General features: G+C 39.8%; 1 pseudogene; it reads left to right on the plus strand.

The window, feature by feature from the left end:
* The first annotated feature begins 15,958 nt into the window (after positions 1-15,958).
* LOC102842925 lies at positions 15,959-16,781 on the plus strand (annotated as a pseudogene).
* The last annotated feature ends 8,816 nt before the right edge of the window (positions 16,782-25,597 follow it).

The raw sequence follows: 25,597 nt of genomic DNA on the forward strand, positions 1-25,597 counted from the left end.
TTTTCTTTTCTTTTTGGTCTTTGTTCTTTTGAACAGCATATAATGGGGATGGGAAGGTAGTGTTTAATTAAGGGAAAAATAACTCTGTTCCTATGTGTTAATTTCCACCTTTAGGCAACTTGGTGTTTCATAAGTCAAATATAAGATTTTGGAAAACAAAGAAAACTTCAAGTAGCTGATCTTATAAAAACAGATTAAGGTCTAGGATTTTTAGAGGGATGGACAAGAATATTTTTTGGTCCTTGTAGTAAATCTGTTTTATATAGATTAGGGAAACCAAATCAGACAAATGGAAACACTCAGTCAATTCAATTTTCTGAGGCCTGTCACCACAGAAGCACGATGTGGTGGCGACCTGGAGACCAGGGTGAAAAGGATTCTGGGAATCAGACCTGATGTGATTATTCAAATTGTTCATTTTGCTTGGCAGCTCTGTGCAGTCCAGACCTAATATTTTTGGTTTGGATTGTGTGAATAGCTGTATACATTAGGGAAAACTCTTTGATAACTGATCTGAGTGAGGAAAAAACCATTTTTGATTATTGTTCTGACACTTTATTTCTTGCTAATTTGAGGAGGATAAGGAATCATATTCTTCTTAAAACCTGAGGAGTTTTCTGGGTGCATTAGGGGATATGCTAATGAATAGGACACAAGGAGTACCATTTTCTGTGAGGCATAAGAAATAAAAGCAGTCATGGCAGAAGCCATATTTAATTATCTGTCTATCCATTTATCTATCTAAACAACAACATCGCTTTGAAGGATGAGTTGGACAGATGGGGCGGGGGCTGAAGAGCTAGAAGGTGGAGAGTGGAGCCGTCATCCTAGAAAAGGAAAATAGCATGAGGAAAGACATGGGGCAAAAAACAGTGGATTTTACTGGTTCCAAGTTTATAAGGACATACGTGGGAGGGAACACACACACACAGGAAAAGAAGGTTTCAACCAGGTCATTTGAGGCTTTGAATTCCAAGCTAAATAATTGATTTGAGAAGAGAAACCCTTGTAAATCTTTTTAGAAGGGAAATGAAATCAATAACATGGCATTGGTTTCTGAATCTTTTCATATAATTATCTAATACATTGGATCGATGGATATAATTGTAGCTAGGTTAACAAGATTGGCTAGTGAAAGTTACTCTGAAAAGTTGCAATTTATTAGATTTTGTGTTTTAATTAAGAATACATTATTTTGCTGTTGTTAAGTGCTGAGGAGTCGATTCAAGAATAAGTTATTAGCACATTTTAAATTATTATCTTAGTATTTCAAACTGAAGTCAAAATACCAAAATGGATGACTAAGTAAATATCAAAACCTATTTACAAGGTAAGTATTACAGTAAACTGTTATGAAGTAAAGTGGAACTAAGCCTTTATATTAATTTCAGTAATTTTTTTTACTTAAGGCATCTATTTATCACACTTCCTCCATTATGAGTACAAATAAGGCCATATTGCACTTAATCTGCATTAACATAAACTATACCTTTGTATTTAATGGAGCTAGTCTTCTTTTGGAGTCCTGGTGTGACGCTGTGGGCTAATGTGTCAGACTACAAAGTCATTTGAACTGCAAGGTCAGTGGTTCAAGCTCACCAGCTGCTCCTTGGAAACCCTATACAGGGTCGCTATGGGTCAGAATGGGATGGCACTTAACAGTCTTTTACTTATTTCTGATATAATTATGCATATTTGAACAAATAAAGACAGAATCATTTACATACAAACATGTAGGATGGTTTTCTCACATCGTCATAGGGGCAGTACGACACTGGGTGTTGGTACAGTATCTATTACATCCCTGCTTCTTCTGGAGGTGTGGAGGAGAGAGGAGTCGCTAACTCCTTTGTGTCCCAGCGTTCTAGTCCAGAGTGGCATTCGTGGCCCCAGACTGCTCCTTTATGGTCCAGATTAAGAGATGTGTGGATGCCTCTGTCCAGAACTGGTATCTCAGAAAGTTTTGTGTGTGTTCATATTGAGTTTTTTTGGCCTCTTGAACATTTCTCTAAAGCTTACCCTTGGGAATGTTAGCAGGGTTGGAAGCTGCCCCAAAATCTGAAAGTATGGGAGGATGGGAAAATGAACTTTGTTTTGATTGTTTGGTTTAGTTTCTCTCTCCTCTTCTTTCTCTCTCTTCCTCCTGGCTTCCCCGCTTCCCTCCTTTCTCTCTCTTCCTCCTGGCTTCCCCGCTTCCCTCCTTTCTCTCTCTTCCTCCTGGCTTCCCCACTTCGCTTCCCTCCTTTCTCTCTCTTACACAGACACATAAACATTTTTTTTTAAGGCAAGTGCTGTAGTGCCTTAGAGTATATCCATAACTTGATTCTTTTCCCAAAACCTGACATGGATGTGTGTGTGTGTGTGTAGAGGGGGTTGTTGTGAAGTGATTGAAAACAGAGTTGTCTATCATCCTCCTCCCTCAACTCTGAATCTGGCATCAGTTCATTTCTATATTTTTCCCAAAGTAGAGAGTAGTTTTGCTTTCGTCATGAATTACCCTTGAAATTTTAGACTTATAGGGTTTTCTGTCTCTCTCTGTAAAGAGTACGGGCGACCTATGAACTGGGGGGTCAGTGGGGAATATTTTTCCTCAGGCACTCTGATATCTGTTAACAGTAGACGGTTGTGAGGCTCTCCAGGAGGAGATTCCATTTGTCCTAGCCCAAGTCTGACTCACTGCTTGGGAAGAGCTGAGTTCAACTGTGTGAAGCTAGCAAGCTCCTGCTGCCTTAAAGTCACAGCACACTGGTTTAGACTTAAGGGAGCTGCAAGACGCTAGCAAGTCACCTAGCTGGCCTTGTATAATCCCATCTGTGCTGTCCGTGTAGGGGCACTGATAAACATCAATACCAGGGACAGGACACCGGTTCACTCAAACTCTCCTTCACTTGAGAATGGAGGAGCATGTTGGATCTGACATATCCTTGTGAAATTGACATCACCTGCATCTTCCTCATGGAGAATAAGAATATTTATTGTATGATTAAGGTTCTGATCCATAGGGGGAGGAAAAATCATTTGCATGTCACACGATTTTTCCACCTCCTTAATTCTCAACCCACTCACTTCATAAATTAACAACAGGTAGCATCAATCTTACTTCAAAAAATGCAAGTGAGGAATAATGTGCAACCTGTGGGTTGCCGGAATCACCAACTAGTGAAAAGGGGTGTCGTGATTAACTTGAACACACAAATCTCAAACTCCGGGATCCTGGCTATTTGGCTGCAGCAAGTCCAGGTTAAGCATAGGATAAATACTGGACCTCAAGGTCAGCAATTCAAACCCATCAACTACTCCTAGGAAACCCTACACAGGGTGGCTATGAGTTGGAACTGACTCAATACAACAACTCCAAATGCAATTCCAAGGTGGATATGTACAGATGTTCATAAATCACTCTCTTTTCTTGCTGATGAGCTCAAAACCTAGCCTCAAATCCACACAGATCCACTGGAAGTGCCCATTCTGACCACATCCAGTCAGACTGAACACCAGTAGCTCAGAAATTCTTGGTCCTAGAAGGGCTGGAACTAAGTGGCTGTTTCTGTATGCTATGACTACTTTGGGGAGATGGAAAATGCCACTTACTCTTGTGATCTGTTCAGTTTATGGTGGGGGTGGGATAGATTATTTTCCCAAGCATTTGACAAGTTTTAGATGTGTATGCAGAAGTAACTTATATTTAACATTTTTATTTGAGAAACTTTCATGTGTACCTCAATTTACTAACTATCACCTTTAAAACTCTTTGACACACAGAAATTACCTGGTTGATTTATCATTGTCTTTTTTAAGGTTGACTCATTTAGAAATGACGTGACATTTGCATTTGAAATCAGTACTGTATTTATTTCATTGTTCTCAGTCTTTCCAAATAAATCAGAATTTTTTTTGGTAGGATAATTGTGAGAAAAATAATAATGAAACAACCATTTATGGATATATGGGTTATTCATAGTTCAAAGCTCTTTCAACTTCAATCTTCACAAACTCTACCCAGAATAGCAAAATGACCATGTTCCATCAAAGAGAAACTGCTCTAGGAGTGTGGCTGGAGCAAAGTTAGTAATAACCAAAACCAAGAAAGGGATTGCCCTGGAATTGATTCCTACTAATGGTGACCCTGGAGGCCACAGAACTGCCCCATAGGGTTTCCAAGCCTGATATCTCTATGGAAGACTGCCACATCTTTTATCTGTGGAGCAGCTGAGAGGTTTGGTTCACTGATCTTTCCTTTAGCAGCCAAGCACTTAGGTCTTCTCACAAGATTAATCATAGTAACAATAAAAAATTATAACAGGTAGCATAACTCCTCCTGGTGTGACACTGTGGGATCAGCACTGGTCTGCGACCCACAAGGTTGGCAGTTCAAACTCACCAGTTGCTCTTTGGAAACACTCTACAGAGTCACTAGGAGTGTGAACCGACTTGATGGCACTGAATAACAACAACAGCAAGCATAAAACGAGCATAACTATGCCAGTATTTCTTCACCCTTAATCACTTATATGAAGAAAAATGTTGTTAAGTACCGTTGACTTGGTTCCAATGCATGACGACCTTGCATAGGGTTTCCAATAAGTAGCTGATGGATTTGATCTGCTGACCTTGTGATTAGGAATTCAGGGCATATCCTACAGTACCACACTGATCTAAATATTGCAAAAGAAAAATCTATGCCATGAAGCTAAAGATGTAGAGAGAAGGAGGGTTAACATTGATTGAAATGTCACAGTAGGTACCCACCCACTGCCGTGGAGTTGGCTCTGAATCCTGGCGACCCAATAGGACAGAGTAGGATGGCTCCATGGTGTTTCCAAGGCTATAAACATTTACAAGAGCAGACAGCCTTGTCTTTCTTCCAGGGAGCAATTGATGGTTTCAAATCACCAACATTTTGGTTAGCAACTCAACCCTTAACCCACTACTCCACCAGGGTCCCTTATACCACCTGATTTATTATTTAAAATCAGCATAAAAGCATACCACACTATGAATTTAGAAGATGTGATTAGTAATATTCTTCATAAAATTTATGGGCATTGGATCCAGATCTTTTATTATCTCTATATTTGACAGGGAAGGAGCTTTGGTAGTATAATGGATTATGAGATGAGCTGCTAACAACAAGGTCAGTGGTTTGAATTTACTGGTCCTTCCTCGGGAGAAAGATGAGGCTTTCTGCTCCCATAAAGATTTATAGCCTCAGAAGCCCTATACAGGGTCATTGTGAGTCGCAACTGACTCCACAGTACATAACCACTACCTATAGAAATCAAACAACGTATTGCATTAGGCAAATCTGCTGCACAAGACCTTTTAAAAGTATTGAAGAGCAAAGATGTCAGCTTGAGGACTAAGGTGCACCTGACCCAAGCTATAGTATTTTCAATAACCTCATATGCATGCAAAAGCTGGACAGTGAATAAGGAAGACAGTAGAAGAATTGATGCTTTTGAGTTATGGTGTTGGAGGAGAATATTGTAAGTGCCATGAGTTGCCAAAAGAACCAATAAATCCGTTTTGGAAGAAGTGTATCCAGAGTGCTCCTTGGAGGCCAGGATGGCCAAATTTTGTCTCTCATACTTTGGACATATTGTCAGGAGGGAGCAGTCGCTAGAGAAAGACATCATATTTGGTAAGGTGGAGGGTCAGAGAAAAAGAGGAAGACCCCCAGCGAGATGGACTGGCCAAGTGGCAGCATCGATGGACTCAAGCGTGGCAACAGTAGTGAGGTTGGCCCATGATTGGGCCGTGTTTCGTTCTGCTGTGCATAAGGTCACTATGAGTCAATACCGACTCGGTGGCACCAAACAACAACAGCAACTTGACAGGGAGTCCTGGTGTGATGTTATAGTATAAGCACTGAACTGCTAACTTCAAGGTCCGTGGTTCAAATTCACTGGCTGCTCCTCGGAAACCCTGTGCAGACTTGCTAATAGTGGGAACTGACTTGACGGTACTTAACAGTAGCAGTAACGTACTTGACAGAGTGCCTGGTGTTAAAGCACTTGTCTGCTCACCAAAAGATCAGCAGTTGGAACCCACCAGCTATTCCCTGGGAGAATGATGTGGCAGTGTGTGTCTGTAAAGACTTACAACCTTGGAAACATGGGGCCATTCTCATATGGGGCAGGTTGCTTTCTCTACAGCAATGGATTTGGTTTAGTTTTATATTTGACATCTTGCTAAATTGAGAGTAGAGAAAAAGAGGAAGACCCCCAGGGAGATGGATTGGCAAAGTGGCAGCATCAATGAGCTCAAGTTTGGCAACAATAGTGAGGTTGGCCCAGGATTGGGCAGTGTTTTGTTCTGTTGTGCTCATAAGGTCATAAGGTCACTATGAGTCGGTGCCGACTCGATGGCACCTAACAACAACAACAACTGATCAAAAAGAGAAAAGTTGGAAGTGAAAAGTAGAACGCTGTTTGAAAGTTCTGGCGTGGTGATGGGGACTGCAAGGTCAGTTTGAACTGCAAGGTCGGTGGTTCAAGCTCACCAGCTGCTCCTCAGAAACCCTATACAGGGTCGCTATAAGTTGGAGCCGACTCGACGATACTTAACAACAACAATATTACTTATCTGAATTCAAGATATGAGGATGAAAAGGAATCATATAATTATAATCAATTTTAATGGGAGCCTACTATGTACCATACATGATTCTGATCATTGAGGTTTCATTGCTACTATCTGCACTTTATAGATAAGGACACAGAAGATTAGCAAGTTAAAGAAACCACTTGCTAATGGCAGGGCTAGTTGGTCATAGAGCTGGACTTCAAACCCAAGCACTCTGGCTTGGATGCCTGCATTCTGAAGCACCCAGGATAGCTTTTTGATGTGAGAAGTTCTTGTTTTGGGCAGTAACCATCACATGTGTCAGTAAGGCTGATTTAGAGCAGGATACCTAGTCAGATTGCCTGAACCAGAGAGACCCATTTTTTGCACAGAACAAGATAGTCCAAGAAAACTCACTTTTTTCTTCATGCTTAATTTCTTTAGAAATTGAACTTCACTGATGAGCATTGGGTTAAAACTCTCCAGCTCTAGGTTGGAAAGCCTGTGATATTAGGGAGTAGCTACAGAGCTGGGGGCTGTCATGTTAAATCCCAACATTAAAAAGAGTTATTCATTAAGTGTGTAAAGATTCACTTCTCTTGGAAAAGGAAGACATGTTGGGCCACCTCAGATCTACATGGTGCCTTGGAGGAAATTAGAAAAAATGTGCCTCTTTTCCTAGTTGACATTATTAGAATAAGAAGCCCACCTCTGAAGGAATTGTGAAAAAAAAAAGTCATCTGCTTCAAAAATCTCTTCTTTTAGGTGATAAATTGGAAAAAAGGAGTCCCATATGGTGAGTGCAGTTCTAAGTTAGTGTTTAAATAGGACTCTTGTTTTAAAATGGACTCTTGCTTCTAAGTGTCCTGGTCCATGCAGTTTTGAGGAACCCAGATGGGAATGAGAACTGAACAACTTACTTTTAGTTGCTGCTGTTCTATAGGTGGTAGGCAGTGGTAACTAGAGGGTGGGGTAGGTCCCGTGGAAGATTTCTTAACATGGAAGACCCCAGCACTCTAACCCTTCTGAACCATCCAGCTCGGACTCTGAGTCTACGTGGCAGAGGAGGTGGTTGGGCAGTGGTTGAGAGGAGGTTACTGGCTCAGGGCCCTGAAACACTGAGTAATTCCTAGGATGGTTGGGACTAAAGGCACTGTTCCAGACACTTCCACGTTGTCTAAAAGTTAAAAAAAAAAGAACCTCCTCCACCAGCCAGTTCAAACTGTTGGAGGCAGATCGCTTGGCTTTGAAACAAGACCCATCCCTTTTATGGAAAGGACTTGTTGGAAAGTTCAACCATATGAGAAAGCCAGGATATTTTTCTATTTTTTATAGAACAGGGAGGGACCAAGTTAGGGGTGAGGGATGAAGCAGAGGGGTTGGAGGGAACTGCACTGCTTTCCTAGAAATTTGTGGATATACATTATCACTCTTGCTTAGTTAAGACAAAGATTTGTGTCTCCTTCCAAATCTCCTTTGATGAAGTAGTCTTCTACTTTTATGGAGCCCCGGTGCTGAGTTAGTGCCTGGAGTTACCGAGGAGTCAAAAAGCATGGCGTTTATGATTTCAGAAGAAACGAGACAACAAGATATATTGCACATCAAATCCTATAAATGACACACTTGCATGGCCAACAAAAATTGGCCATTGCAGTGTTGCTCTGACTGAGTGTTTATTTACTGGAGAAGAGAAAGGTACAATCAAGAGTGAGGAGAACACGTCAGAAAGTTATTGGAGTCAAGCAGATTGATTGCCTGGAGTGACATACTGACTGGGTAAAACAGGAAGGCCAGAAGTTGGGGTCAGAGACATGAGAACATTTGAAGCTTGGGCTTAGAGCTCCAATATCGATTTTCAATTGCATTCCAAGTTTCGTTTCAATTAAACCTACTGCAGGATGACAGAAGAGAAATAATTTGCTCCAAACTCAAGCAGTGTGATTTTTGTTTTAATTAGGACAGGCCACAGGGACCAAGAAGCTGAGAGGATCAGCAAGGGAGGTAATTTACTAACCAAATCAGTTTGGGAGCTGACGAGGTCTTTCTGACATGGGCAAATTGAGGCAGCAATGTTGTCTGACACTCTTCAAATCCATTGCTGTTGAGTTGATTCCATCTCATAGCACCCTACAGGCAGAGTAGAACTGCTCCATAGGATTTCCAAAGCTTTATTATCTTTACAGAACAGAATGGCACATCTTTCTCCTGTGGGCCAGTTTGAACTGCAGACCTTTCGGTTGACAGCAGAATGGCTTAACAACTTCACCACTAGGACTCCTCTTCTGAAACTATAGACAAGAGTTTAATCTTCTCTGATTCAGTGTGCTTTGTTAATTCAGGCAGATGTGAATGTACAGCTTGGTTGTTGTTAAGTGTCATCAAGTTGGTTCCGACTCATCGTGACTCTGTGTAGGGTTTCCAAGGAGCAGGTGGTGGGTTTGAACTGCTGATCTTGTGGTTAGCAGTCCAGTGCTTGTTGTACAGCACCACACCAGGGCTCTAGCAGCTTGATTAGTTTCCTATAACCTGCCAATAAATTCCCCAAATACTGTATTATCCTATTTGTCTTTATGCAAAGTGAAGAGAAAAAACAAGACTAAAGATGACTGAGTTGTTTTTCTATCCTATTTTAAAAAAAGCAGTTCAAGTTTTTCTTACTTTCTCATTGTCAGCTCATCCTTTTTTGGGATTTTAGTTTAAAATCTGATTGTGTTTACCAGCTGAGAAAAATTTGACATTTACTTGACTTTGTCCCTTGGAAGTATTAAAAACAAAAAAACAAACAAACAGAATTGGCAGCCTTAATAAAGTAAGTCTGTTTATTTATTCCTTCAATCTGTCCCCAGATTGCAGGTTATTTTCAAAGCTCGGATGAACCTCTAACCAGTTTTCTAAAGATAATTTCCCAATGTGCTGCCTTTAGTCCTAGGAAATGCCACGTAGGTTTAAGGGTTTTTTAAAGGCTGAGATAGTCATTTGGTTACATTTGTAGTTTTTTCTGTGGTTCTGGGTGGTAACGCCCTATTGCCCACATAATTCTTTTCTTCTTCTGGGAAGATCCCTAATTGTACTTGGCTTGGTAGACACAGAGGACTCCGAAAAGTATGAAGCTGATCCCTCTAGTGTTCTTTTGTGAAGACTACAGTACAGAATTCTGAATGGAGGGAAACAATTGCAAACTGCCACAGACTCCTGAAGTCAATCTGCTTTCCAAGTCTCTAGTAAAATAATTTACAATGTCAAATTCATGTTCATTGCAGAATATTTGCAAAGAAAACGTTGAGACTTTCCACAATCCTTTCATGTATCTATGATGTGTACTTGGATAATCATATTGAAGAATGTGCGACATTGAGAATTAGCTGAACAAACATTAAACAATTTAAATAACATTGGCTAGAGTTTTCAGAGGTGCAGAGGCCATGAGAACTTGCCATGTTTTCAAAATTGACTTGCTGATTAGGATTTCCTGATTGTATTCATATATTTATATATATTTACTGTAGAAAGAGGCGAGATTTCATATATTTTTACATTCCTTTTCTAATGCTCCCTAATGCTCAATTTAAAATATGCTATCTTCTTCATGTTTGTTTTGTGTGTATGTGTGACATTTTCTTCTACATTCAGATATTTATTAAATAGCTATTCTATTATTGTATTCCAGGCACTGAAGATACAAAAATGATTAGATAGAGTTGCTTTCCTCAATAAACTGAAGAATCTCACTGGGAGATAGACTCTTAAACTACACACACAGTGAGAGAGCATTGGTGTGGCGCTGCAGGATAATGCTCTGGAACACATGGTCAGTTTGCTCATAAGGTCAGTGGTTCAAACCCACCAGATGCTCCTTGGAAACTCTATACATGGTTGCTATGAGTTGAAACTAACTCCACAGCACTTAACAGCAAAACAGCAAATATATATATAATATTTGGGGAGGAGCTCTGGCAGCATAGTGGTTACGAATCAGGCTGCTAACCTTAAGGTCAGCAGTTCGAAACTACCAGTCATTCCGTGGGCGAAAGATGAGGCGTTCTCCTCCCGTAAAGATTTATAGCCTTGGAAACCCTGTTCAGGGTCACTATGAATCGGAACTGACTCTATGGTACTTAACAACAACAACATAGTGCTTGGGAGGTAGGATAAATAATATTTACTATTAAGCGAATTAATAAGGATGTGAAGTATTTAAACTGGGTTGTGAAAAATGAGCTGGATTTCAAGTCTTTATATTGTAGATAATTAGTGATTTGTCTTCTTTTACTGATCTACAGTTAACTCAGAGTTTGGTCAATTCTAGTTTTTTGGGGAACCTATGACTTGGTGGGCACTAGTCCTTGAAGCAGAGTTCTGGTATGGCACTGTAGGATAAGCACTTGACCACAAGGTTGGTGGTTCAAACTCACCAACCACTTTTTGGAAACCCTATACGGAGTTGCTATGAGTTGGAACCGACTCTATGGCACTAAAGAACAACAACAGTCTTTGAAGCAGAAGAACCTTGGTTTCTTCTACAAAGTATCTTGGGGTTCTCTTCTGGGGGTTTCCACTCTTCATGTTCAATAAACAGAGCTACATGGACTAAATGACAACTTTCTATTTGTTATTATAAAGTACCATTGAGTAGTTCAGACTCATAGTGACCCTGTATGGGGTTTCTGAGGGGCAGCTCGCAAGATTGAACCACCGACCTCATGGTTCAAATAAACCTTATGGGCGAGTGTTTACCTTACAGTGCCACATCAGGACTCCACTTCTATTTAATGGGCATGAAATAAAATTTGGAAGATCAGAGGATTAGGTAATTGGATCATTGCTCTGGATTCTGAGCAGAAAGAAGAACTACAAAAGCCAAAGTATATGAAAGAAGGAGAGTCGAACCAGATCTGTAAGTGGTTAGATGCCCTGATTGAGGGACTTGAGCTATGTGAGATGATCTCTAAGAGCACTAAGTGTCCATGAGCCAATTTTCAGAATTATTCTTGAAAGTACTGATTGCCCCGGAAAGTCTAGGTGCACAGACACTTGCAACTCTAGCACACAGAGATTTCTGCTAGAGGTTGCCTAACATGTCTGTGTTAAAAGGCCTCCTGCTGGCAAGATAGCATTAATAGTGATGTTGACACAGAAACTCACTCACTGGAAAAAGTTGAGGGAGCTTTTAAAGGCTTCTAACCCTCTTGATACATTTTGCTCATTAAGGAAGACATACCTGCAGCTACTATATTTTACATGTACAGTTAAAACTAAATCATAGCCGTAAAGGCTACAAACATATTAAAGATCCTCAGAAGTCATAGAATGCAAACTTGTGTTATAATTCAATATGAACGTCAATGCAGTAAGCAGACTATAAGTATTTTTTATAGGCAGATATTACTGGTTTTGTTATTTTGTAGAGATTTAATTATAGTATTTCAGAAGTTTCCTGATATTATAATCTTGAACAAGATTTAATAGCAAAGACACGGAAGAATACATGCAGTGAAATGGTGTGATGGGTTTTGACTCATATTGACTCCACGTGACAATGTAGACCTGTTTCATGTGGTTCTAGGGAGCAGATCACCAGGTCTTTTCTGTCAAGAACTGCCAGGTGGGCTTGGACTAACAGCCTTCCAGTTAGCAGGCTAGCACTTAACCACCAACTAGCTTTCTGTTTCCTCAAAGATTTAGAGCCTTAGAAACCTTCTACAGAGTCACTATGAGTCAGAACTGACTCAAAGGCACTTAATGGCAATTAATCTAGTGATATGTTCTAATTTGTTTTTTCCTGTGCATTATGTATCCTGTTTGGCACTGCTAATTTTTATTGGACACTGACATTGGTTCTTTAGATGCTAAAACTGGGAAGGGAGGAGAAGGACAAAACACTTTTCTGCCTGGATTTTTTTCATGATCAAGACTGTTGTTTTTTATGCTTCCGTGTGCTCTGAGTAAAACAGTGTTGAAAGGTTTTACTTGTTATTGTTGTTGTTAAATGCTATTGAGTCAGTTCCGACCCATAGGGACCCTGTATGGGGTTTCCAAAGAGCAGCTGGTGAGCTTGAACGAACTAACTTGCTGTTCAAACGGCTTTGCAGTCTGACGCATTGCTTTCTTAAGTGGGATTCAGCCTTATCTATCTATACACATAGGACACAGATTAGAAAATAATAAATCAAAGTTTGAACAGTGTTTATCTGAAATTCTAAATTATTTCATTTTCTTCTATGAGTTTCATATCTTTCCTTTGAAAAAAATTAAGCAGATATTGTTTTTACCTTTAAAAGAAGATAGAAACATCACCAACTCATGTTATGTCTGAAAAATGCAACCTAAGTATGAAGCAGTTTCAGATTCTGTTATTAATTTTATCAATTATTATTAGTTTACATCCCATTTATAGATGAAGTTTTGATTATATCTAAGACGATTAGTGAAAAGTCAAGGTTAAAAATGAAGTGAAATCCAAAGAAAAGAATGGCTGAGAGAGTGTTTGGGAAAGAAATGAAAGTAATTTACCCAGATAAAAAGGAATAAAAAAAGATTAATGGAAAAAGACCTTGTCACCGAGGAAAATGAGAAGTAAGAAGGCACTGCTTGTATCAATAGGGTGTTTGTTCTCTGTCTTTATTTTCCATGGCACTAGATTACTAAATCTTGCTAGCTTTTTGATAGCTCACCTCGAGGGCTAAGCTAAGAAATCCAATTACTTTTCTAGAAGCAGTAGTGATGACCAACTAAACTGTGGCCCTTGGGGACAATATTTGTATCCTTTGACAGCAATTAATGAAGCCAATAAATCAATTAATTAAATTAAATTAAGGTCCACCCAGCTGTTTTCACAGCCCATCCATGTGTAACTAAATGTGATTATAAGGATGCCCTTGACGTGAAACGGATACAATTCAAGCCATCTTTGCTGTGTTTATGTCCTTAATGTCTCCCCCTTACAAAATTATAGTTTTTCTACTTTTGTCTTAACTCTATACAGGATGAACTTTGCTTAGGGGAGAGTTCTTGATAGAAACAGTGGAAATACTCTCTGTGTGCTGAGTGATAACTGATATTGCTAGGAAGCACAGTTTTATCTCTTTATTCCTAATTTTTCTTCCAAAAGTAATTTTTGTATGTTATTGCTGTTGTTAAGTGCCATCGAGTAGGTTCCGACTCATAGTAACCCTGTATAGGGTTTCTAAGGATCGACTGGTGAACTTGAACCGCTGACCTTGCAGTCCAAGCAGATATTGCAGTCTAGCTCTTTAACCAGCAGGGCCACACCAGGACTCCTGATTGTTGTACAGCTGTATCCATTTTCTATGTCTCTTGACAATGTCAACTTCTTCAGCTTTTGCCTTCTTCTCTAGGACTATCCTGACTTTGTTCCCACTCTCACTTGCCTGTGCAATTCCTCTGGTTAATTTCATGTTATTTTCTTACTTAAGAAAAATAAACGATTTCTCCTGCTTCAGCTTCATTCTCACCTCCACACATACCTACAGTCTAACTTCTCCAGCCACTCTGCTCCACAAGTCATGACAATTGCTTTCCATCACTGAATTCAGAGGGCTTCTCTCTAGACTTGGATAGACTGTTGACCAATCCCTTTGTCTTGAAAGTTTTGAGGTGAGTTATGCTACATAGCCAGGTCCTGTTTATACCTCTCTGTATATTGTCTGGAGTCTTAGTGTGGCACTGTGGGTTAATTTGCCAGACTGCAAAGCTATTTGAACTGCAAGGTTGGCAGTTCAAGCTTACCAGAAGCTCCTCGGAAACCCTATACAGGGTCACTATGGGTCAGAACTGACTCGACAGCACTTAACAACAACAATATATTGTCTATATTACTCTGGTAGCGTAGTGGTTACGAATCGGGCTGCGAACCTTAAGGTCAGCGATTCGAAACTACCAGCCGCTCCGCGGGACAAAGGTGAGGCTTTCTACTCCTGTAAGGATTTACACCCTCGGAAACCCTGTACAGGGTCACTATGGGTCGGAACCAACTTGAAGGCACTTAACAACAACAACAACAACAACATTACCTTCATTAATTCTTACATTCTTTACTAGGGTAAGTCAAAAAGTTTTGCCACTAGGGTTCTAGTTCTTACATTCATGGGTTTGTTACAAACAAAATGTGTTTAAACATGACAGTGATTAATGGAAGACTGCAGACAGGTTCTCTCAAAGACTTGCCTTAATTTCATTGTTGTTGTTAGTGCTGTTGAGTTGATTCCTGTATAGGGTTCCCAAGGAGTGCCTGGTGAATTTCACCACCAACCTTTCTGTTCAAACCGACCTTATGGTTGAGGATTATCCTATAGCACCACACAAGTTTTGTTGTTGTTATTGTTGTTAGGTGCCATCGAGTCGGTGACGACCCATAGCGACCTTATGCACAGCAGAATGAAACACTGCCTGGTCCTGGGCCAACTTCACTATTGTTACCACACTTGAGCCCACTGATGCTGCCACTTGGCCAATCCATCTCTCTGGGGGTCTTCCTCTTTTTTCTCTCACCCTCCACCTTACCAAACATGATATCCTTCTCCAGAACTGATCCCTACTGACAATATGTCCAAAGTATGAGAGATGGAGTTTGGCCATCTTGGCCTCCAAGGAGCTCTCTGGCTACACTTCATCCAACACAGATCTGTTGGTTCTATGGGGTAGCCCATAGCACTTTCAATATTCTCCTCCAACACCAGAACTCAAAAGCATCAATTCTGCTCTGGTCTTCCTTATTCACTGGGTCCCTAAACAAAAAAGGTCCAGTCAAAACAGTTGTTCCTAAAGGGATGTGCTGGGCCAGTTAAATGCTAGACAGAGAGGTTATGACGATTTTATGTAGGGATTCCCAAGGAAATCATGGAACTTATTTTGAAGAAGTATAAAAATTAAACACTGCAAAGATAAAAATCCAGGAAAGAGCTGTTGAGGTATTTTCCCCCATCATGACAATGCACCTCTTCGAGGGTAGCAAGGACTTTCCTAAGAGAAAGCCATTTGGGAAACCTTACCCCATCCACCCTACAGACCTGATGTTGTCCCTTCTTACTTATTTTGATCCCCAAACTCAAAGAACATTTAAAAAAAGAATACCATTTGAGTTCCCTGAGAATGCCCAAACTGCCATTTTGATGTATGTGGTGTGTAAACAAAAAAGTGCAGAATTCTTGGAGAGAGGGTTAGAAAAAAGAAAACACACCTTCAGAAGTATATAGACCTAGATGGAGAATATGTTGAGAAAGAATAGCTTCTCATTTTGATATTTTTGTTTAATTATGGTTTCTATAATTTTATGGTAAAACTTTTTCACTTACCCATATATAACCATTAAACATTTACTAAGTACCTGCTTTATGAAGGCATTGATTTAGGTCTAAAATATAAGGATAAATAAGACATGTTTGACTTGAAGGTGGTGATTTTCTCCCATCAGCTTGGCTGCACTATAGGAGAGGCCCTTGGCCAGGGATTCGGTCTCAGAATGTCAGGAAATGGTGGCTGCAAGCATGATGGAATCATGTCCCTTGGATCTTACCGAAAGTATTGAAGATGACCCCCTTCTGGATGCTCACCTTCTCCCACATCACTCACTGCACACTCATAGTAGACCCAGATTCCATCCTCTTCCTATGGTGCTCATAGCAAATCTCTTGCCTTTGTTACCTTAACAATGTCAACAGATGGGCTTTGCTCTTACCTTAATTCATAGGAGGATGAGTGTCCCGGAAACGACACAAACCCATTGAAAGAGCAGATAATCATAATTCTTGGAAAAGTTATTTTGTGGATTCTGCATATATTTCTTGCGTACTACATCGAGTATCACCACAGAAGAGAACGAAATTGAGGCTAGAACATGATCTACTGATCTGCCAGGCATCTAAATGATTTGCACTGATAGTACACTCCACAGACAACACAGCACTTCTCATACTGAGCATCCAGCCTTCTTTTCCCGAGCCCAGTAAATTGTATCTTGACTTCATTTTGGGCCTAGAACTGATCTTTTCTCTGATATGTCTGCTCATTTACACATTGAAAATTAAAAAAATTCAATAAAACAAAATCAAGACTTGATATACTTGTAGAAGAAAAAAATCGATGCTTACTCCAGAAATATTAACTTGGAGACTGGATTTAGGACTATTTCTAGTCTAGAAGAAATTGTAGAAAAGTAAGGAGACATCATATTCTACCTGAAGGGACACAATGCCTATTGAGAAAGTGATTATTGACTGATTATCTTCTGATCTGTGCTCTCAGACAAGTAGAATGTGAGATGCTCTAAGTCACCACAGCAATTGCCAGTAAGAATCCAGAGAAACTCACGAATGACTGAGTACCTGAGAAGCTGCCATATGGAAATGTAACTTTTGCTGAAAAATATTTTACAATTTATGTTGGAAGCCTGAATTTCATTGTCACCTATGTGACGGTTCAGTGTGTAGTACTTGTGAATCTTTTAAAGGCACTTTCTAAAGACTTTGTAAACTTGAAGTCTATATCCACTTTGCACATTTTGAAATGATTTAACTTCTTAGTTTGTTCTAGGATCAGATACACAGTTTTAACATCCTCATGGCCCAACTCTTTAAGACCCATGGACATCAGGTTGATTCTGACTATGGTGACCCATGTTTTAGAACCCTGTCATAATTTGGCTCTTTTGGAAGAATTCTGAATGACAATCTATTTCTAACAAGTTTTTGACCAGTTCGGTTCTTCTCACTTAAGTGATGGAAGAAGCCACTATTCCATATGGTTAATGTGTTGCTTCCCACAGAACCTTCTTATGCTTATGTGTATTAGATAACAGCTTGGTCTAAGAAGTTTTTGTAGAGAATGTCCTCAGTGTATGACTAAGGGTCTTACTATGTAAACTTCTACAGTTTTTCATTTCCAGAAATAAAAAATGAAGATTACATGGATTGATGTTAGATTAAACAATATTGCCACTTGCATTAGCAACACCTCTATTTGGCAATAGTTGAAGACTTTACAGAAGAATGTACAACTTCATCTTCTTGTCTTCTTTTGTCTTTTTGCTCTTCATCAAGGTTGTTGTTGTTGTTATATGCCGTGGAGTCGGTTCCAACTCATAGCAACCCTGTAAGGGTTTCCGAGGCTGTGAATCTTTACGGGAGCAGAAAGCCTCATCTTTCTCCCGCAGAACAGCTGATAGTTTCGAACTGCTGACCTTGTGGTTCGCAGCCCGATTCGTAACCACTACGCTACCAGAGCTTCATAAAGGTAGTGCCATATATTTCATTATTGATTTTGTCTTTGTTGGACCAGTAGGTTCAGGAAAGTTACAGGGAAAGATATATTTTAAATCTATTTAAAAAGAAAAAAAAAGGACCCCTGGTGGTACAATGGTTAAGCGCTTGGCTATTAGCCCAAAGGTTATCAGTTTAACCTTGGCTCCCCAGAAGAGAGACTTGGTGAGTCTTTTATAAAGACTATAGTCTAGAAGCTCTGGTAGTATAGTGGTTACGAATTGGGCTGCGAACCTTAAGGCCAGCAGTTTGAAACTACCAGCCGCTCTGCGGGAGAAAGATGAGGCGTTCTGCTCCCGTAAAGATTAACAGCCTTGGAAACCCTGTACAGGGTTGTTATGGGTTGGAACCGACTAGATGGCACTTACCAACAACAATAGCCTAGAAGACTCTGTAGGGCAGTTTAATCTCATATGGGGTGGCTTATGAGTTGACAGTGAACTTGATGGTACCCAACAACAAGGAAAAAAAAGACATCATTTTTTAGTTTTGAATTGTATTTAAAAATTGTGAGAGGAATAAAGTAACCTTATCAATTTAGTAAAGATGCTAAATATATCTAATTTTCTGGATAAAATGAAGTATTTTTATGACTCTTAACAAACAAATATACTCTTCAGCATCTCATAGGATAGTAAGTAGGAAAGGGAGAAGAGAACAGTAGCAATAATATAGTCAGATGATATTAAAATCAACTGTAATGAGAGTGCAGAGGTTCAGAGAATGATTTTGCCTTGTAGACCGTGTTTTCCTTGGAGATCTCCATACATCTTCGTATCAATCTTCCCCTGGATCTAGGAGTTACACAGTGTAGTGATCCCAGGTCCAAAGGACACACTCCACACCAAGTTTTTCTGTCTTGGTGGTAGAAGGTCTTTCTAAGTTCAGTTTACTTCTGTTTTAATTTGGAAGTGCTGCTGAAACTTATTCACCATGGTGACCCTACTGGTATTTTAAATATCAGTGGCATAGTGTCCAGCAACATACAAGCCACCACAGAACAACAAACTATATAGTTTGTCTCTACTCTTAAATTCAAGGATCTCTGGAACTGGGACCTTGTTGTCACTTAGATTTGTATTTATAGCTCTGGTGTTCTCTGAGAGTGTGGGGTACTCAATAAAATGTTTGTAAAATGAATGAAAGACAGCTTAGTGGAAGAGATGACTCCCTGTCTAATTTAACCCTGCTTATATTTTTACAAAGTCTTCTTTTGAGTAGAATGAGTCCTATTATTTTCCTTTTTATTGATTTCTTGGACTTTATGTTTTATCTCTGCATTCCTGCTGGCAAATCCCATCTTCTTTTTTTCATTTTCCCTTGAAGATAAATTCCTTCCTTTAGCTTCCTCTTCTTCTTTTTCTTTTTCTTTCTTTCTTTCTTTTTTTTTTTTTTTAATTTGAATGACTTTCTTGTTTTCATTTGTTCTAATGCCATAGTCTTTATTTTGGTCTCACTATTCACATGAGGAAAAATTCTGATCAGATCATTCTCCCTTCATTGAAATACATTGCTTTTAGATTTGCAAAAAGGGAGCTAAAAGGAACAGAAAGTGGTTTCTGATATTTATATTTTATATTGCATCATTTAGCTCCTTCCTACTCCTTCCAAGATTTTCATTTCCTTAAGAAGCATAGATTTAGGAGTCACCGCTAAAATACTTCAATTAACTGTAATACCTGAATAAAGAGTCTCTTTTCTTTGTTTGAAGTGCAAAACCACATTTACAAAATGGCCTGATAGGAATGCTTTCCCTGAGTGGTGGCAAAGCACGTGGGATTGGGATTAGGGGCCTTGCCATGCTATGTATGGAAGAATAGCATCCTCTGCTGGTGAGACGACTCAAGGAGATTCCACAAAGCTTTGGCAAATTCTCTACAGATTAAGAATCAGTTGAAGATTTCTAGCTTCACCACTCATGAAATGATGGAAACATAATTAACTTCCTATCATTGAAAATCAGCAGTAAATCCTTCTCCCTAAGAACTGGTGCTAAGAATTACTCTTATTCTTTGTTGTTGCTATTAAGTGCCATTGAGTCAGTTCTGGCTCATAATGATCCTGTATACGGTTTCCTAGGAGGGACTGGTGGGTTTGAACCAAAGACCTTGAAGTTAGCAGTGCAGTACTTACCCTGCAGCACGACACCAGAGCTCGATATTCTTACTCCTTTGGAAATTTCCATTCTGCATAGTTTTTATTATGTTTCCATAAAAGTGTATATTGGTTCAAGTGGAGCTACTTGGTATCATCGTAATTATCAAACATTTCACCAGAACTTATAGATTACTATAAGGTTGCTCTTGGAGGCTCTGTGTGGCTTCTCTATTAGTGAGAACACCTTCCATAATGACTTCTTCTTGGTATTTACAACTCCTTGGCTAGGATCCAAGATCAGCCATCATTAAATCACATTTCTGTCTGTAACAAACATGTTGAAATGAACATCCATTGCATCTGTTTTAAAAATGTGACTTGCTTCCTCCTACCTTGTTGGATTAAAATGGAATTGTTGATAGTCACTGTGGAATTGGCTGCAATTCATGATAACCTTACATACAATGGAAGGAAATGTTGGCTACTCCGCCATCTTTGTGATTGTTGGTATGTTTGAGTTCACGGTTGCAGGCATTGTGTCAATCCACCTCACTGAGGGTTTTCTTCATTTTCACTGGTCCTCTGCTTTACCAACTATGACGTTCTTCTCTAGTTATTAGTTGCACTAACCCACTCCAAATGATTGACTTTACCATACTATAGTATGGTAAAGTCCATTCTCACAGTGACATCTCTCTGAGATAGGAGAGAAAGCAAGGAGAGTTAGAATTAAGAATGACCAAAGGGCAAGTACACCAAATTTTTAAATGTTTACGAACTGCAAATCTCAACAATCCATCTCTATAATTGTTGTGTAGGAAGAGTTTGGTGTCACAAAACCTACAAGGTCCCCAGAGTGACCTTCTGTAGTATTGTCACCCATAGCGATCCTGTATAGGGTTTTCAAGGAGTGGCTGGTGAGCTTGAACCACCGACTGTACAGTTCAAACGACATTGCAGTCTGACGCATTAGCCCACAGTGCCACACCAGGACTATAAGGAGCCATAAAAACAAAAGTGTGGCCTAGGAGTCTTTTCTATAGAAAGGTTCAGAAAATTATATTTCTAGATATTTTCATATGATTTTAATGGATCAGCAGTTATGTTCATTAGTGAGCTTTAAAGATCATTGGTCCACGCTATAACTTTTGATCTCTAGTCTATTTAGAATGAAATAAGTCCTACTATCTCATCAGCATGTTCCCTAAATTTTCAATTGCTCAGAATTTTAATTTGAGACATTTTGTTTTAGCCACAATCTACCCTTGTCTTTTCTTCAGGGGTTCTGAGGTGGATTTTGGGACTGCCTTGTCTTATCAAAATGTTTCTTTGCTCTGGTGTCATGGAGAAGGCTAGTATCTAGTCACTAATATCCACATATAGTCCTTGGCATTATAGTTACAACTGCATCCACTTATAGTTCCACATTCTAATTTTCTTATGATGGAGCAATTAGCATTAAGCCATCTTGAGCTTATTATGATTACAAAGGTTGCTCTAATCATAGGTAGTCGTAACTATAATTATCATCCCAAATAGAGTGGCTATTACACTAAATTTTAATAACTCAGTCTATCATTAATATAATTGTCATTGTTAATTTTGTGCCCTCTTATAATACTATGCAATAATGAATAACTGACAGAGGAATGGAAATATGAATCACAAAGAACAGAACAAGAAATCTAATTCCTTGTGCTAATGGACTAAGTTGCCTGAAGTTTACTTTTGAATTTCGATTACAGAGGCCAAAACTCTGTAATTCTCCACAACACTAATAGTTTCATGAGTGATGTTGAGTTTTCCAAGCTAGCCTCTGCTTGTAAATCTCTTTCGATGATAATATAGCTTAATATAGAACTAATAGCACAAAACAGTTCATATTTGGAATCTGATGGGTGAATTGAGTCATGTGTTGCAGGAAGAAGACAGACAAAGACAATTTTCTTTTCTTGCTAGAAAGCAAGGCGGATGGCAAAATTTAGTATTTGTGAAATTTTCTCTGACCTTTCACTTTTCGAATCCCATTTGCCCTTGGTCCTCGACAGTGGAAACCCATCAACAGTTATGTAAAGACAGTGGGAAAACAGCTTTGTTACTTTCACTTAGGATTGCCTTAAGAACGGGGAGGAGAAGAAATGAAAGTATACTTTGGAAACAGGCTTTTGCCCACTTATCTGGAACCTGTACTTGTCTATAGACTGTCCTTTCCTACTTGGCATATGGTCAATGACAAATGGGTACCAGACGGTTGGGTTGTATTTCTTCCAGTTGTTGTAAAATATGTCAGGGTGTTACAGAAGAAGTCAGGAGGTTCCTAGCCCTTTATGTCTCTATGTTCTTCCTCTTTACTCTAAACTGGACACCAGCAATTCTGTTGCCACAGCCTCTCCTACAGCTGCCCTCTACTGGCCATTCTCAGGTCATAGTGCAGTGCAGGTATTTGCATCTCTTGCTTGAACTCTTATTGCCTTATTTTCCCATACTTCCCTTGCTTCACACCCAATTTACCACTCCTACTTCTCCTGGTTTGATCATCCACTATTCTATCTCCAACATTGTGCTAGGCTGTGCTACACCTCTGCTTAACAGTCTTTAGGCCTGCCTTTTGCATATAAAATAAAGTCCAAGTTTTGTAACAAGGCACTCTGAGATCTGGCCTTCAGGTCCTTCCCCAGAATTATTTCCCAGTATGCTCTGTTACAGCTCTGTACCTCAGTGACATGGCTCTCTGAGTGCAGCATGTATTTTCCTATCTTTTTATATTTAATCATGCTTTCCCTCTACTAAGAATGTTTTCTTCCTTATTTTCCCATTAATTGTTTATTTATCTTTATCACAAACTTAACTTTTTTTCATGAACCATTTCTTGACTGCTCCCCTCCCCCTGCCTGAAATTTAGGATTAGCGACTGTTTCCTCTCTTTTACTTATACCTCTGCAGCAGCACTTACAACATGCCAGACACTACTGTTGATGTGTAGTCCTGGTGTGGCTCTGTAGATTAATGCGCCAAACTGCAAAGGCTGCTTTGAACCTCAAGGTTAGTGGTCCAAGTTCTTCAGCTGTTCCTTGGAAACCCTATACAGGGTTGTTATGATTGGAATAAACTTGATGACAGTAAACAACAACAACAACAACAACACTACAGATGTGGAGTCCTGGGGTGGCGCTGTGGGTTGCTGCACTGGACTGCAATGTTGGTTTAAACTGCAGGTTTGGTGTTTCAAGCTCACCAGTTACTCCTTGGAAACCTTACAGGGTCCCTATGGATCGGAGCTGACTCAACAGCACTTAACAGTAACTATAGTTGTGGAGTTCTGTTGAGAATAAGCACTGGACTGCTAACTTCAAGGTTTATGGTTCAAAGTCACCAGTCGCTCCTTGGAAACTCAATACAGGGTATCTATGAGTTGGACCCAACTCAACTACAAGTGCCTGGCATATCAAACCCACCAGCCACTCCTTGGAAACCCTATACAAGATAACTATGAGTTGGAACCAACTCAACAACACTTAACAACAGCAGCAACAACAATTGTAGGTGTGTAGTCTGAACAACACAGATAAGAGTCATGCCCAAAAGGAGCTTACATTCTATTTTCAGGGAGATAGACAATAAACACATAAATATATAATATGTCATATAGGGACTTCTGCAATGAAGAAAAATAAAGATTAGTAAATCAGAGTAAGGAGGTTGACAGAGGGAGGAGGAAAACAGAGAGAAACAGTGGTAGTTTGCATTGGATTATCATATCATATCATCCCCTCTGATAAGATGAAATTGAAGCAGAAATTGAGGAAAGCAAGGAAGTATGGAATATGAAGGCACAGGGTAAAGCACATTTCAGGTGGAAGAAATAGCAAATGCAAAGGTTCTGAAGTGAGACCTAGTGTTTAAGGGACAGCAAAGGCCAGTGCGATTCAACCAGAGTGAGGAGGAGTCAGGTGAAAGGTGAGGTCAGGTGACAGTAAGAACATGTGACCTGGTAATGGCTGTGGCTGTCACTCTGAGGAAGATGGGAAACAATGGATGTTGCTGAACAGATGAATGGCTTAGTCTGATGTGGATTGGAAATGGCTGCATTGTCAATAATCAGAGATTCCTGTAGTGAGACCTGTCAGGAGGCAATTGCAACATAAAAGGTGACATGAAGTAGCTTGGTGCAGAGGGTTTACCATGAAGGTTGTATAAAATGTTCATATCCTGGATATATTTTGATGGTGAGGTAAAAAAGGCTTTGGTGATTGACAAGATATGGAGTGTGAAAGAAAACTGGAATATTAGAGTTGGCATAAGAAAGTCTGTGAGGGAAACAGGTTTTGGGGTAAAGTCAAGAGTTCAGTTTTGGACCTATTGGGTGTGAAATGCTACTGGATATACACGTGGAAGTGGAACGTAGGCAGATGGGTTTATTAATTTGCTATTCAGAGAGAACGTGTATATTTGGGAATCCCCAGTGTCTAGAAGGCACTTTACAGTTATTAGATTGGGTGAGATCCTCTGAGTGAGAAATAAGAAGCCTTCTGAGGAATAAACCCTGAAAGGGCTGGGGACACCTGAATACTGGAACCATGAAGAGAAGCTACTAGCACAGAGTACTGGGGAGAGAACAGCCAGAGAGAAACAGGGCGCATAAGAAGGTTTTTGAGAAGTGAAGGTCAGACCCAATTTTGTTAAGGTTGCTAATGGGCTGAGGAAGATGAAAACCAAGAATTTACCTTTGTATTTGGCAATAAGTCGATCATTGAAGTTCCACCATTTGTAGATGCGTGGGATCAAATATCAAGCAGGAGTGACTTCAGGAGAAAATGAGAGGAGAGGAGGCGGAAACAGTGGCTGTAGACACTTACTTGTAGCCTATGTTTAAACAGAGGAAGACAACTAAGGCAGTGGCTGGAGGAGATAGGAGTGGGGGCCCCTAAGTTTGTGTAATAATGGACTGACTCAATAGAAACAGACAACTTGATAACACATGAATTGCTGTTGTTGTCGTTGTTAAGTACTGTCAAGTAAGTTCTGACTCATAGTGACCCTGCACAGGGTTTCTGAGGAGCCACTGGTGGGTTTGAATTGTGGGCCTTGCAGTTAACAGTCCAGTGTTGAACCTACAGCACCACAGATGCATGTGAAGGAGGGGACAATTACAACAGCAATGTCCTTGAGTAAGTAAGAGAGAGGTTGGTTGAAGTAGGGACACTAACCATTTGTCCACTGTAATATAAAGAAAGGCAGAGGAGATGGGCCCAGTTACTGGTACCTTAGTAGATGTGGTGGTGGTGGTGGTGCAGGGGGTTAGGGGAATAGGCTATGGAAATTTGATTCACATTGCTTCTTGCTCCCCTCCATGACCTCCCTGAAGCACACCAAGAGAAATAAGAAGTCAATTCAGATAAGAATGAGAGGTTGGGGAAATGTTTCAAGGTTTGAAGCGAGAGCACAGAGAGCAAAATGGTCATCTAGTAAGTAAAATAAATAAGTAAATAAATTCTTCCTTATGTCCTCTTACTTGTTTTCAAAGTCTGTCATTCACAACTAAATACCCCTCTGTTGAGGGTTATGTGATATGTATATTTTCACTGACCTTCTAGCAGGTATCTTCCCCAGAGAAGAGGCTTGAAAAATGTTAGCTGTATTAACTGATTACAAGGTCTTCTCTT

Source organism: Chrysochloris asiatica, unplaced genomic scaffold (assembly GCF_000296735.1).
Source record: "Chrysochloris asiatica unplaced genomic scaffold, ChrAsi1.0 scaffold00010, whole genome shotgun sequence".
NCBI classification, from domain to species: domain Eukaryota; kingdom Metazoa; phylum Chordata; class Mammalia; order Afrosoricida; family Chrysochloridae; genus Chrysochloris; species Chrysochloris asiatica.